Source organism: Gorilla gorilla, chromosome 12 (assembly GCF_029281585.2).
Source record: "Gorilla gorilla gorilla isolate KB3781 chromosome 12, NHGRI_mGorGor1-v2.1_pri, whole genome shotgun sequence".
In the NCBI taxonomy this organism is placed as follows: domain Eukaryota; kingdom Metazoa; phylum Chordata; class Mammalia; order Primates; family Hominidae; genus Gorilla; species Gorilla gorilla.
In genome coordinates this window covers 51916329-51930554 of record NC_073236.2, presented here as the reverse complement: position 1 = coordinate 51930554, position 14226 = coordinate 51916329, and the positions used below count along the sequence as shown (strand labels likewise).

Below are 14226 nucleotides of genomic sequence, written 5' to 3'. Positions count from 1 at the left end.
TGTATATTATTTAGGCCTAAACAATCCCCAAATTTTATTTCATCTTAAAAGTGAATCATGATTATAGCTACAATTATTTATAATAAATATTGAAATATTTTATTTAAGTTCAAAGGCCTTTTGAAAACAATGCTATTCTATAATATATACTTAATGATATTGTAAGTATTTTGTTCCTAGTGACATAGTTCAGCATATTTTCCCCTATTTCATGTTAATTACATTTCAAATGTTATGGAAAAGAAATAAAAGTTATCACAATAGCAAATAATCTCATGATTTTCTAAGAAGAGCTTTATAAATTTAATTTTCTTGACTTTTGGTGTCTTGAAATAGAAGATTATTTTTGTATGTATATATCTACCTCACAGAAGTTACTGATTTGGTGGAAGAGCACTAGGAGTAGAGTCAGAAAAGCTGGGAAAAATCCTGCAGCTTGCTTATATTTTTAACCTTTTGCTATAGAATTATAATTAAATGAGTTCATTGATTAGTGCATGTAAAAGTGCTTAGTACAATGCCTAGACTTATCATTTATCAATAAATGTCATTCTTAAAACTGACCATAACAATATTAGAAAAGTAGAATATCTATACAATATTTTAGAAAAAGGGAACTTAAAGAATTTGGAAAATGTCATTCATCTGTCCAAATATCTGCCAAGCTAAGGTTCTCACTATAGGGAGAGGTATAGTCTAGATGTTAGAGTGTAAACCCAATTTTTTAATGTGGTCATAGTATTAATTCTTTATGCCTTGCAATTTGTTGTAATTCAGTAAAAGCCTTTTTTAATCCTGAAATTTAAAAAAATTATCTAGTGGTTTCTTTTTTGCTTTCATGGATTCACTGTCTTCAAATAAACTTTTGAACTTTGGGGAATTTATGCTATATGAGGTTTGAGGTTTTGACTCAACTTCTTTTTTCCCAGTTAGATATCCAGTTATGGCAACCTCTTATTGTATAAATGTACAGGTTATTATTTAATTTCGGTAGCAATCACAATATGTTATCCTATTGGATACTAGTTATAAGTTTTCTTTGTTTTACTTAGATTTCTGAAACTGATGAAAAAGAAGAAGACTTGCTGCATGAAAACCGCTTGATGCAAGATGAAATTGCCAGGCTCAGGTTGGAAATAGACACAATAAAAAACCAAAACCTGGAAAAGAAATACTTAAAAGACTTTGAAATTGATTGTGAAAAGAAAGCATGAGGACCTTCAAAAGGCTGTAAAACGGAATGGGGAAACATTAGCAAAAACGATAGCCTGTTATAGTGGACTGCTTGCTGCTCTGATGGATGAAAACACAACGCTCCGTTCCAAACTGGAGAAGCAAAGAGAGAGCAGGCAAAGACTGGAAACAGAAATGCAATCATACCGTTGTAGACTGAATGCTGCTCTATGTGATCATGATCAAAGTCACTCATCAGAAAGAGACCAAGAGCTTGCTTTCCAGGGCACAGTAGATAAATTGTGTCATTTACAGGAAAATTTGAATTCTTGTGTTCTGATTCTTAGCAACTTTCTAAAGTTAAGAGTAAGTCCAGAGTCCTCAAAACTGAGCTCCATTACACAAGAGAGGCTCTGAAAGAAAAGGCTTTGGTTTTGGAACACGTGCGAAGTGAGCTAAAGCAAAAACAGAGTCAAATGAAGGACATTGAAAACAAGTACAAAAGTGGATACAATACAATGGAAAAATGCATAGAAAAGCAGGAAAGATTTTGTCAACTAAAAAAACAAAATATGTTGCTTCAACAGCAACTGGATGATGCTCGCAACAAAGCTGACAATCAAGAAAAAGCAATACTTAATATTCAAGCCAGATGTGATGCTAGAGTACAGAACCTTCAAGCTGAGTGCAGAAAGCGCCGTCTTTTACTAGAAGAAGACAGTAAAAGGTTGGTAAATGAATTGAATCATTTGAAAGAAAAAGAACGCCAATATGAAAAAGAGCAAGCAGAAAGAGAAGTAAGTATCAAGAAAAATAAGTGTTTTTCAAACTTCCTGAAGTAAAATTTAAAGTAATATTTGGTTACAGCTGAATGTTGGATCTAGTTGAATATAAAAAAGATACATATGATAAATATATCTGCTATATCAGCTTAGAAACATTCCTTGTTTCCAGCAAGTCAAAGTTAGAACTGAGAGATGCTTTCCTCTGATTAAAGTCAATGTGTCACTTATAAAATTTTAAGTTATAAAATGTTAATATAGACTAATATTAATAATGTAGTCTTATACTGCTGAAATAATAATTTTGATGTATTTATGTTGCAACATTTTAAGACCATGATAAATCAGATATATGGAAATGCTCATACCTAAAATGGTATTTTGAAATTGATTCAATTAAGTGGGGTATTTGACAGTTAATTTCAGATTTCCTAGATGAACTGAAGTGTATTCCCTATTTCATAATTACTTTTCTTCAGTAGCTTGAAATATGTCTTAGTTGGTAAAATTTTGTTTTTCTTCATGTCAATTTGACTTAAATCTGAAACTATTTCAATCTCAAATTATGTATAGATATGATCATTCTATTCTTTAAAGGCATCTAATTTTACTTATATTATACTATGGGGAAAATGCAGTAAATTTTAGCCAAATCATGTTTGATTTTATCTTCCCACTGGCATTTATAATTTACTTTCAGTTTTTAAACAAAAAATTTGCTCATAATTTTTATTTCAAGGCTCAATTACTATCATTTGGATATAACTTTGTCCAGGACAAAGACAGGCATAGCTATCTGTGATTTATTAGTTTGACACTGGATCCCCGTTTTCAGACTAAGGAGGATTTCAGACTAATGAGGAGTGGCAGGATTCACGCAGAGTAGGAATGGAGTGAGTCAGGGAGGAGAGATACAGTAGCTGAGTCAGGGCGGGAGGTGGAGGGTAGGTAACTTAGAGCATCTAAGGCCACTGGAATTTTACTTTTCTTCTGAGATAGACATCTATTGGAAGGATTTAAGCAGATGATTTAATGTGAGGAACTCTGAGGTTGATTTGAGTTTGTAATAAAAAAAAGAGGGAAATCATTCCACAATGTAGAATTTACCACCATCAGTCTCACCCACATACTCATTTCTTTTTGAGACTTCAGAAGGTTTTTAAGCATTGCAGATTCATCAGGGGAGGAATGACTAGTGGGCTGAATATGCTATGTGAATAACAATACCAGTTTGGCAGGAAGATAACACCTTCTGTATCCTTAACTGGATTCAGTAATGAACAGGGATGTGTACACATGAGGAAAAGAAGGTGAATCGGTCTGTGTGGTGATATTTTTCAAAGTGTATGCTTTAGAGTTAAATATTATTAATGGTTTAATAATAAGGTGATTTGTAAAATCAGTAACGAAATTAACATCAGGTAGCTGTGAGACAGCTTTAACAAAAATGAGATGATGTCTTAAACAAACAATCAGCAATAAAAGCTTTGCTGGATGCTTCATCGCGTCACTGCATCTGTTTAGAAAATGAGATGCAGGATTCAAGGAAGAAATTAGACCAGATGAGAAGTCAAGTATGTATGAAACTTTGCACGCCAACAACTGTTAATCTGTAGCTAGTTAACTAATATAAAGTGTTTTGGGGTACTAATTTTAGTGGATGGCTTTCTTTTGTATTTTTATTATAATTAATTTTATTAAAATTTTATGGTGGATGGCTTTCTTTTGTATTTTCCTTATTATTAATTTTATTACAATTTTATTATAATGCACCTATATCTTAATCTCTGGCTTTCATTCTGCCATTTTTTATACACATATTTTTTTCTTAAATATTTAACCTTAGGAAAAGTTGAGAATTATGCATCATTTCTCACAGAAGTTGAGAGAGTTTTTTTCCTGTTAAACAGTCTATTTTTAATGATTTCTCTATTGGCATGGTGAGGCAAGCCAGATTAATTCAGAGGATAATGTCTAATGGAATGTTTCAGAAAATTATCTTATTTTTAGTCTCTACTTTTCTGAATGTATAAAGACCCTGTGTATACTTATTTCATAGATTTCAGGTTAACTTGTTCAGAAAGGCCATTTTACTGAATACATTTTTATTTCGATGAAAATCCTTACTCTCTTTGTATTGGGCTCAGAGAGCACACTCTGTCTCTATGTGAATATGGACAGTTAGCATTTGCCAACATGTATCTATTTTCTCTTATTTATAGAAAAAGCTAAACTAAAATGGGGGTTATAGAAGATCAGCAAAGGATGGGTTTGAGATGTTTGGGTTGGTTAAGCAGGCATTTAGACAACAAGGCTTCTCCTTTGGCGTGTTTAATGGACATCTTTGCAGTTTAAGATGACGCTTTTAAATTACTTCTCTCCTAATGATGACTTGAGTTCTGCTATTCAATGGGAGAGTCAATAAGATCCTGTAGGATCTTCTTTGGAACTGACTTTGTCGATTTTAATTTTGTTCCTGCTTGTTTTTAAATTTTCTTGTTGTTTCCCTAGAAAGGAAAGATGATGCTTGGTTTTAAATATTTAAAAATGTGCAAGTTGCTTTGCTATAATAAAACTAAATGCATATATACAAAAAATAACATTATAGTTGATGTGGTAGTGTTTGGAATTCAAAATATAAATGCTTAGCATGAGGTAATCCTTTATCCTTCCACATTTTACCAGTTTGTAAGTTTGAGTATGTAACTGATAAAATGTAATTCAAAAGCAAGAAGAATGTTGTGTTTTAGTCCTAGAGCAGGGGTCAGTGAACTTTCTGTAAAGGGCCAGATAGTATTATTTAAGGCTTTGTGAGCCATAAGATCCTTGTTGCAATAACTCAGCCCTGTAGTTATAGCACAAAAGTAGCCATTAACGATATGCAGATTGAAGGGGTATAGCAGTGTCCCACTAAAATTAATTACAAAAAACAGGTAATGGGATGATTTCTCCTACATTATGACCTTTTTTAAATAAAAAAGATTGTGATAGTCTAAAATATTTTATATATATTTTGTTGATTCATTCATCTACTGATGGACATTTAGGTCATTTCTAAATGTAATTTTTTTTAATTCTTTGTTTTAGCTTCAAGAAATACAGGATCAACTTACAGCTACTATAAGATGTACTAAGGAGATGGAAGACAACGCACAAAAGTGAAATTTGAAGCAGCGCACAAAATAACTTGAGTATTTATAAAGCAAAAGAGCACTGTAGTATGAAAATTGTATCAGTTATGATAATAAGTATGTCTTTGTGAAGCCAAAAAAGTTTCATTTGTAAGCTGTATTGAAATACATCATTTTTCTACATTATTCCTAAATTTTGCATATTATCAACAAAACACAGGTAGAAAAATGACACAGCAGCCCAATCATCTACTTTTGTGACCGCTAAGAATTTGTGTAATTATACCTTCAGAAGTTTGTTTAGAATTTACATGATTAAAAAAAAATTATGTGTGAGAGTAATTATTTTAAAATGCACATTTTAGGCTTGAAGTAGAAAATGCCATGATGAGAAAAACTATTAAAAAACAGGATGACCAAATTGAGCGGCTTGAGAAAATCCTGCAGTGTTCAAGTTTGGTAAGCTGATCTCTTAATTTCTGTCATACTGAAAAGGAATTTTATTTTTCCAGTAGGACGGGTTAAATATCCCTTGTCCAAAATGCTTGGGACCAAAAGTAGATTTTTTTCAGATTTTGGAATATTTGTATATACCTAATGAAATATCTTGGGGATGGTACCTGAGTCTAAACATGAAGTTCATTTATGTTTCATATATACCTTATGCACATAGCCTGAAGGTAATTCTCTACAATGTTTTACAGTAATTTTTTGCAGGTAACAAAGTTTTTACTATTTTCACCAGAGCCTGTCACATGAGGTCAGGTGTGGAACGTTGCAGCTGTGGTGTCATGTCCGTTCTCAAAAAGTTTCAGATTGTAGAGCATTTTGGATTTCAGATTTTTAGATTAGGGATGATCAATCTACAGTACAGATGCTCCTTGACTTACAGTGGGCTTACATGATAATGTCTCTTGTTTGACTGAAACATTATAAGTAATATTTGCTTTATTTCAGATGCCACAGGTGTTCAAGAGCTAGATGAAGGTATGTTGCCAAAATTTATGAATTAAATTCAAATCATTGATTTCTGCAGTAAACTCTAAGTAGTGAACGGTATTCCTCTCAATTGTTTGGTTAATAAATGCTACATTAAATATTTTTTCTTACACACATCTAGTGAAAGATGTGAAAACAAACATTCATAGTGAAGAGTATACTTATGCTTTGTTAATTCATCATGTTCCATAGCTTTAAAAAAATTGCAAGAAGTCTGTGTATCCCTTTTTTTCTGGCCCTACACTTTTCTTCTGCCACCCCTATAGAACTGTCAGCCTGCACACTGAAACTGTTCTCAGAAAACAAAGGCATCATCAACTTCTCAAGGTTAAGGTAGTGATTTAAGGCTAACAGACCCCACACTCATGTGATAATAATTAGTTAAGCAATTACAGGTCACAAGCAGTCACTTGTCCAGTGACATTTTAAATCTCTAGTCATGACTTTGTCATTGGTTTACTTTTGCCCCTGGGAAAAGTTGAAAATTCCTTAGCATGGAATCAAAACTCTCACATCAGTGTGGTTCTTGTCAGGTTATTCAGCCTTCTCTTTCGCCACTTACCATACTCTGCACCTTTGTTCTATCATCCAGCCAAACTAGACTACATGGAGCTCCACAGTGATCGTCTTCACCTCCAGCTCTTTGCATTTACTTCTTCCCTCTATCCTACATGTGTTTTCCTTCCCTTTCAGATATCAACCTATGAATTGCCTCTACCAAAAAGCCTACAATATTGGCACAAACCTGGGCTAGTATCCCTTCTATGTCTTCCAATAAGTGCTGTCTTGTGCCTGTCATTGTATGTATGACTCTGTATGGGAATTGCCTGTTTGTTTTTTCAGATTATAGCATACAGTTGTTGAGGGGTGGACCATATCATCTTTATCTTGTAATTCCAGTGCTTGTCCTAGTAACTTAGCACATGGTTGCTGAATACGTGAATGAAGAGTGAGAAACCAGAAGCTCTGATATTTAACTGCCGTGATAATGAATTCAGTGTGCAACTATGAGCAAATTATATTTAATAGTAATTGCATATTTTACACATTTTTCATTCTTATTAACACTGATAAACTTTTCAACTTATACTGACTTTAATAAAATTGTATTACTAGGCTATTAACATGATATTTTGTTTCCCATTAAATGTGTGACATGCAAAGATGTTTATTAAATGAAAATAGTTTTGTATCTTTTATGTCTGATGAAAATTTATATCGTGTTTTAAATGATGTTTCTTGGCCTCTTTAACTTTTTATTTTTTTATTATTATTTTTTTTGAGACGGAGTCTGGCTCTGTCGCCCAGGCTGGTGTGCAGTGGCACGATCTTGGCTCACTGCAAGCTCCGCCTTCTGGGTTCACACGGTTCTTCTGCCTCAGCCCCCGAGTAGCTGTGACTACAGGCGCCTAGCTAGTTTTTTTTGTATTTTTAGTAGAGATGGGGTTTCTCCATGTTAGCCAGGATGGTCTCCATCTCCTGACCTTGTGATCTGCCCACCTCGGCCACCCCAAGTGCTGAGATTACAGGTGTGAGCCACTGCGCCAAGCCTGAAAATCTTATTACCTAAATAACTTCCCACTCCACTCACACCCACAATCTTTCTATAATCCACATTCTCTCCTGAGACAAGAGCTCGGGAGGTTCCGTCTTCTCTGCAGGCCTGAGGGAGGACCAAGCTTTGGAGGGAAGGCCCTGGTGGGCCTTTGGAGGAAGTGGAAGGTGGGAAAGCGCACTTCTACCAGGCTGCAGTGCATTTGGCTGCATGTATCGTGAGCTGAGCATAGTGGGGAATGGATTTTGTCATCTTGGACTTCTTAGAAAGTTCAAGCAAAGAGGTGGCTGGTGTTGGTCGAACAGCTGCCAGCATCTGGGCTTCTATTTTGGCCATCTCTTTGGCCATGAAGTCCTTGTCCAAGGCAGGAAGAGGAGGTGGCAGTGTAGTGGATGTGGTGGCACCCTGCCCAGGTTACCTGTTCAAGCCAAGGCATTCCCTACAGCTGCTGGGGAGAGCAGCTGCTACAGATGCCTTCACCCCTGCCTGGGAACTACTGGCTGACATGAGAGATGAAGGCTCTGCCCACTTGACTCAAGGCAGGGCAGCTGCAGAGCCAACCAGCTCCAGAGCTCCCTGCAGTGTCAGCCACAGCCTCAGTTGCAACCTCATTGTCAGCCAGCTTTTCCCACTGCCCCATCCTGCCTCCCTCATCTGTCCCAGGTACATCTCCCGAAAGCCTCCACAGTAAACCTCCTGCATGCACAGGGCTCTCTGTCTCAGAGTCTGTCCCCGGAAAGTCAGTCTAAGACAGCCAGCTGTATCTGACCACCATATCAGGAAAGCAACCATAGCCCTGGAGCAGACCTTGGCTTTCTCTCAGTGGCCAGAATTGAGCCCTGGCTGCCAGGGAGCCCAAGCATAGTACAATCTCAGGTGTGTGCTAGCAACGGAGAAGGCAGGAATGGGTGTCCGGGGCACTGACTGTCACAGAAGTTTCAGACACTTAAAACCACACATTTAATTTATCAAATCACCTGAGAAGACAGAATGCCCCGGGACAGTTAATGTTCCTGGGATGATGTTTTGCATGTTCTGATAAACTGGGTCTCTCCTTTGAAAACGTCTTATGGCTAAAGGTTGAGATGAGGAAGAAAAGGTGGAGAAACACAGAGGTTGGCATTTAAGAAGCCTTGATCTAAGTGTTGACTGCAATGTGTTCTGGATGTGAAATCTAGGCTTTTCCTCATCTGTCAGATGAGGACGTGATGCCTCTGAGGAGTGGCTGTGACCCAACAAGGGAGGCGGCATTGTCATTGTGCTAAGCAGGGCTCAGGATGGCCAGGCAGAAATGAGGCTGGGAAGAGAGGACTGGGGAGCAGGGTGGAGTTCCTTGGGGCCTGTGGCAGGCAAGGCAGGGCAGGGAGGAGACAAGGCAGGGCAGGGAGGAGACAAGCCAGAGATACTCCACCTGGCTAGAATCTCCCACAGGCATGGCCCAAGGCACAGAAACTGGGGTGGAATGAGGGTGGACTCTGGTCAGTGGGACTCAGTAAGGTGGGTTGGAATCAGTGAGCTGGATGTGTGGCCCTTCAGGGGATGGAGATCCTAGATGTGGACTCAGAAATCAGTGTGTTTCCTGGACCCTCCTGACAAGTAAGTTAGAACAGAAGAGGCATCTATGTGGGGCCTTGACTCACCCCAGGTATTTTGCCACTAGTTCCAACATTCCTTCTCTGAGAACACAAACATACATGGGAGATAGAGGGATTTACAATCCTATTTCCTACCTATACACAAAGCCCTGGGCCACTGAATCAGTAAAATTTACGGTGATTAAGCCTCTGCACGGGGGTGGTCCATTATCACCATGGAAACATCACACCCTTCTCCCAGCCCAGGAAGGGATGGAGGGTGATGGGTAGGCACAGTGTCAGGAATCAGGCTTAGACAGAGGCACATGCAGCACTGGAGATGACTGATGGAGGGAGAGAGAGGCTCTGGAGCAAGGGAGCTTATCACCTGCTGGTGTCCCAAGGAGGACCAGATCCAACTGAGTGAATCTAGCAGCACAAATTGGGATCTGAGCTCTGCAGATTTGGGGGAGGAACTGGTAATGCTCCCTCATAGTCCCTCCCTTTGAACAGGAGCTCGCCTTTGACTCTCAAGTCCAGCATCTAGTTATTACTGAGATGTGCTTCCCTGAAGATTCCTTCTGGGGTGGGAAGTAGGGCTGCCAGTTTCTCTGTGGCAAACCCCAGAGATTAGGATGTTGTTTGTTTTTCAAATTTTAACATTTTATTGTGCTTTTTCCTCTATCTTTTAAAGATCAGAGCCCAGTTATTGGCCAAAGCAGAGCCTCTGGCTGTCCTGGACAAAGCTGCCAGTCAGAGGGGCTTGCTCAGTGTGGGGCATCTGGTGTGACTGGTGGGACCCTGTGTTTCAAGGTACTGCACCCCAGCGCCCAGCACATGCTGGGGCCTCAGGAGATGGTTGTAGGATATCTGGGTCTAAGTTTCCCCCAAAGCCAACCCTGAGGTAAGACTTGGGTGCAGGATCCTGGGAAGCCCAGGGGAAACCACGGGTGCAGCGCCTAGAAAGGAGAAAGCCCGTGAAGTTTGCGCCAGAGCCCACTCCAGCTGGGGCCTCTGAGGAGCCTGTGGAGAGCCTTGGGGTGTTCCCTTCAGAAGACGAGAGCCTGAGGAGACCCCTACACTGAGAGGAGGGCTGCCCCTCATGGCAGAAAGGTAGCAGCACTGCAACAGCTGCAGGTGCACTCTGGGGGCCCAGGCTGAGCCTCTAGTGTCTGTACAGGGGATGGGAGGCCAGTGTTTGTTGAGACTTGGACAAGTCTTGCAATGTGGCAGGAGATGATGGCCAATGTGCAGCAGAGAGCCATGCAGGGGTCAGCTCTCCTCCTACTGAGCCCTCTTCACCTCTCCCAGCCCCTACTGGTGCACTCCCATTTTTGCCTAAGCTGTGTGAATTTGGTTCTGGAACTTGCACCCAAACTGTCCTTACTGAAGTGGAAATGACATTATAAACCCAAAGCCTTGGAGACAAATGTGACCTCCCTTCACTCTTGCTCTAGAAGCAAGGCTGGGTGGGCTGAGCTCCCATGCTCAAAACTTGGGTTGTGAAATGCTCCAAGGGGTGCTTTTAGTGAAATTACTGACAGCACTTAGGACCTAATGGTCAGTTCCAGATGCTAACAAGATGAAGTCGACCAACTGCTCCTTTTTACCACACAAACAACTTTTATTTGCATGTGGCTACTTAGTAAATATTAAACAGTGATCATCCTAGACAGCTGCCCGGCAACAAAAGGGAGACACATGGTGGCTTTTCAAGGTATCAGGTTGCAAAAAAAAAGTATCAGAGTGATCAGAAAGTGAGCAGTGAGCAGTAATGAAGCCAGAATTTTCTTTCCCAGGACTCCTGTAGTTCTGTCCCTGCCCTTGCAAACCCCAGGAGGAGAAAAAGGTTGATACTAAACTGTAAGCACTCGAATCAGTTAAGACAAGCCCCTTTCTCATAATTTATTTCATTCCAAATGACAGAAGGCAAGTGCAGTTACAGGGCTGTGCCCTACTCGTCTGGGTCAGCAGAAGAGCACAGCTTTCTTTAGAAAAACATTTACTTTAAAACCAAGCACCTTGATTTGATATTTTAGTGTGCACAACTTTGCCCGTTGAGCCCTGGCCCAACCCCGTGGGCACCACCATTCCGCCAGGCCTCGAAGGGCCACCGGGTGCTTAAGAGAATGTGAGGGGGGTGAGTGCAGGTGGAGGAGCGTGGTCCCTGGGACATGGGTCCTTCACTCCTCGCTGAGATGATGCGGCAGCCTTTTCTTCCAATGCGGTTGTGGCAGGAGAATCCTTGGATGTAATGTTTTCACCTTCTTCCCTGAGGGTCTTTTCTGAGGAACCAGGCATTTTCTAGTCCTTAAGAGGTGGGGTCTTGGAGTCCTGACCCAGGCGTCCGGCAGCTGCGCAGTTTCTGAGATGTCAGACTCATGGAGGAGCAGGCTATGCCCTTCCTTCCCCATTCCCCACCCCTCAAGCCCCAGGTCTTACTGTATAATGATTTATTTTCCACACAAATCTACCCTCAAAATTGGCTTCATGCAGATTTTCCTTGGATCCCAATGCTGGAGAGGAAAGGGGAGGGGAAGTGGGAGGGTGGTGGGCAGGGTGGCTTGACCCTGTCAGCCTCCCCGGGAACTCAGGACCATGGCTCCCCAGCACAGGCTGAACAAGTACCAGGAGCAAGGTCTGTAGATCTGCATTAGATCTGAAGGCCTTGGTGGCACCTCTTCAATTTTAAGATAATCAGGCTGAGTATTCCCCTGAAACTACTCTAGGGAAGCCCACAGCTGAGGCAAAATCCCCAAACAGGCTTGACAGTGGAGCTGGGATTCTCAACAGTGAGGGCTTTGATGTGAGTTTGCTAGAAGAGCAAGTTCACGGTCAGATAATTCCAAGAGAGAGTTACTTTCCCAGGAAAAGGAAAATAAAAGCTTCCTCCTATTCAGTAGAGTGAATTTAAATGTCCAAAGTGTGGTGTCATCGCTTAGTCTGCAAGGAAGCTCTGTTAATCCTGTGGATGTTTTAGTGGATCTTCTGTTTATCATCCAGATGGCAAGCATTGGAAGCTGCTTTCGGGGAGAAATAATCAGGGCTTTCAAAGAGCATTTCCCCCTTGGCCTGGTGCCTGTGCATCAGTGGTAATAGATGCTGAAGGCATGGAGAATGTAGAGCAGCATGGTGACGAAGGCGAAGAACTGGAAGGAGATGGAGAGTGACTGTTAGAGACAGCAGTGCCAGCTCCTGCCCACCCCCAGGGACCCTCAGCCCCACTGCCCAGGAGGCCATGCATGACCCTGCCTCCTAGCCTCCTGCCTGGCCTGAGGGGAGCAACCCCTGGCCAACGACTCCCTCTCCTGGAAACTCTCCATCAGGGTGTCCCTGGGGCTATCCTGGTGTCCTGCTCTGACTGCAGTCTCCGTCTCATCTGCACCTGGCTGTGAAGCAGGCTTGCCTCCACCCCGGCCCTGGGCCCACGTCCCACACTGACCTCCTGCCTAAGGCCCACTCTCCTCTGCCCACCTCCAGAAAACCCATGCTCTGACTGCCCCTACAGCTCCACTCACTGGCCCAGAACTCTGCTCTGAGCAGCTCCTCAGCTCTTTGTGAATGTTCAGACCTCCTCCAGCTCTTCCTGGCTCACACTGAGCCTCTGACGTTTCTTCACAAGCCTCACAAGCCCAGTGGGCCCCAGGGTCCTCTTCTCACCCCGCTCTCTGAGCCTGATGCCTGTGGCCCCTGACTCCTTCTGCCTCCCTTGCCAGCCATGTGCAAAGCCACCCCAAAGGCTACTGATTTCCCTGCCTAGCTCATGGGACATGAATTTCTCCCTTGTCTCAGCCACCGGCATCCCAGGCCAGGACTCCTCATGGCCTCACTTTTCCACTTCTGCCTGCCCTGCCCCTCGAATCTGCTCCACGATTTGGGCAGGACAGGCAGAAGTGGATAAGTGAGGACACTTCTCACTCATGGGGAGAACACGACTGTGTTGCCCCACGTTGAAGCTGTGTGATGGCTCTGCTCTTTTCTCAGGGTAGGGGCCGTCACCTTCAACACCTTTCGGGCCCTGCCAACCATCCCAGCCCCACTCTGCCCCACTGTCCACTCACATGCTCCTCATTCATTCAGTCAGTCAACAAATGTCTTTTAAGCACCTGCTTTCCTTCAAGAACAACTGTGGGTATAACAGTGAAGAAAATATACAAAAATTCCTGCCTTCATGGAGCTTACATTTGAGAGATAAGAAGCAGATGGCAGCAAGATAATAAGTAGCACATCCGTGGGTTAAATGGAGGTAAATGCCTGGGAGAAAATGAAGCAGGGAAGCCGAAAGCGGAATGCCAAGGTCTCAGGGGAGGGGCCATCAGGGAAGGCCCTGTCAAGATGACAGAAGGAGGCAGGAGCCACCAGGCAGTTACCCCTGCCAAGGTCCCATGCGAGTGCATGTCTGTGTGCTCATGGGCAGTGAGGAGGGTGGTGTAGCTGGGGCAGCTGACCATGGGTGAACAGCAGGGGGCCTTGCTGGGGACAGGCTGGGTCATGGAGGGCCTCAGGGGTCACTTCTGGACTTGCAAGTTTAGGAAGTTAAACTCACCTGATGAGGGGGGAAGGGAGGCAGACAGGCTGGAAGGCAGCTGAGATATTTTGTGGCCACCCCACAGGGTCACAGTGCTCCCTGGAACCCCATACTTACTCTGAAGACAGCACCCCACCATGTACCCCTTCCTTCTGCCATGGCCACATGAGCCTGCAAGAGCTGCCAGGCTGACATGGGGCCTTCTCGCCACAGTGACTGATCCAGGGATGGGAAGAGATGTAGCCTTGGCGTTGGAGTCCTTCCTTGGAAGTTTTCAAGGTAGGATTCAGGAAGGTTAGGCCACTCTGCTATGGTTTGGCTCTGTGTCCCCACCCAAATCTCATCCTGTAGCTCCCATAATTCCCATGTGTTGTGGGAGGGACCCAGTGGCAGATGATTGAATCATGGGAGTGGGTCTTTCCCGTGCTGTTCTTGTGATAGTGAATGGGTCTCATGAGATCTGATAGTTTTAAAAACGAGAGTG

The 14226-nt window shown here is 42.3% G+C and overlaps 1 long non-coding RNA gene and 1 pseudogene across 1 annotated transcript; both read left to right on the top strand.

Annotated features, from left to right (window-relative positions):
* The window catches only part of LOC101151134 (ankyrin repeat domain-containing protein 36B-like), a 34981-nt pseudogene extending 31353 nt beyond the window's left edge, over positions 1–3628 (top strand).
* A 1927-nt stretch (positions 3629–5555) lies between these two features.
* LOC134756777 (uncharacterized) lies at positions 5556–7277 on the top strand. The gene is made up of 2 exons (XR_010129932.1): positions 5556–6073; positions 6678–7277. It is a non-coding gene; the product is annotated as an uncharacterized lncRNA (long non-coding RNA).
* Positions 7278–14226: the final 6949 nt, after the last annotated feature.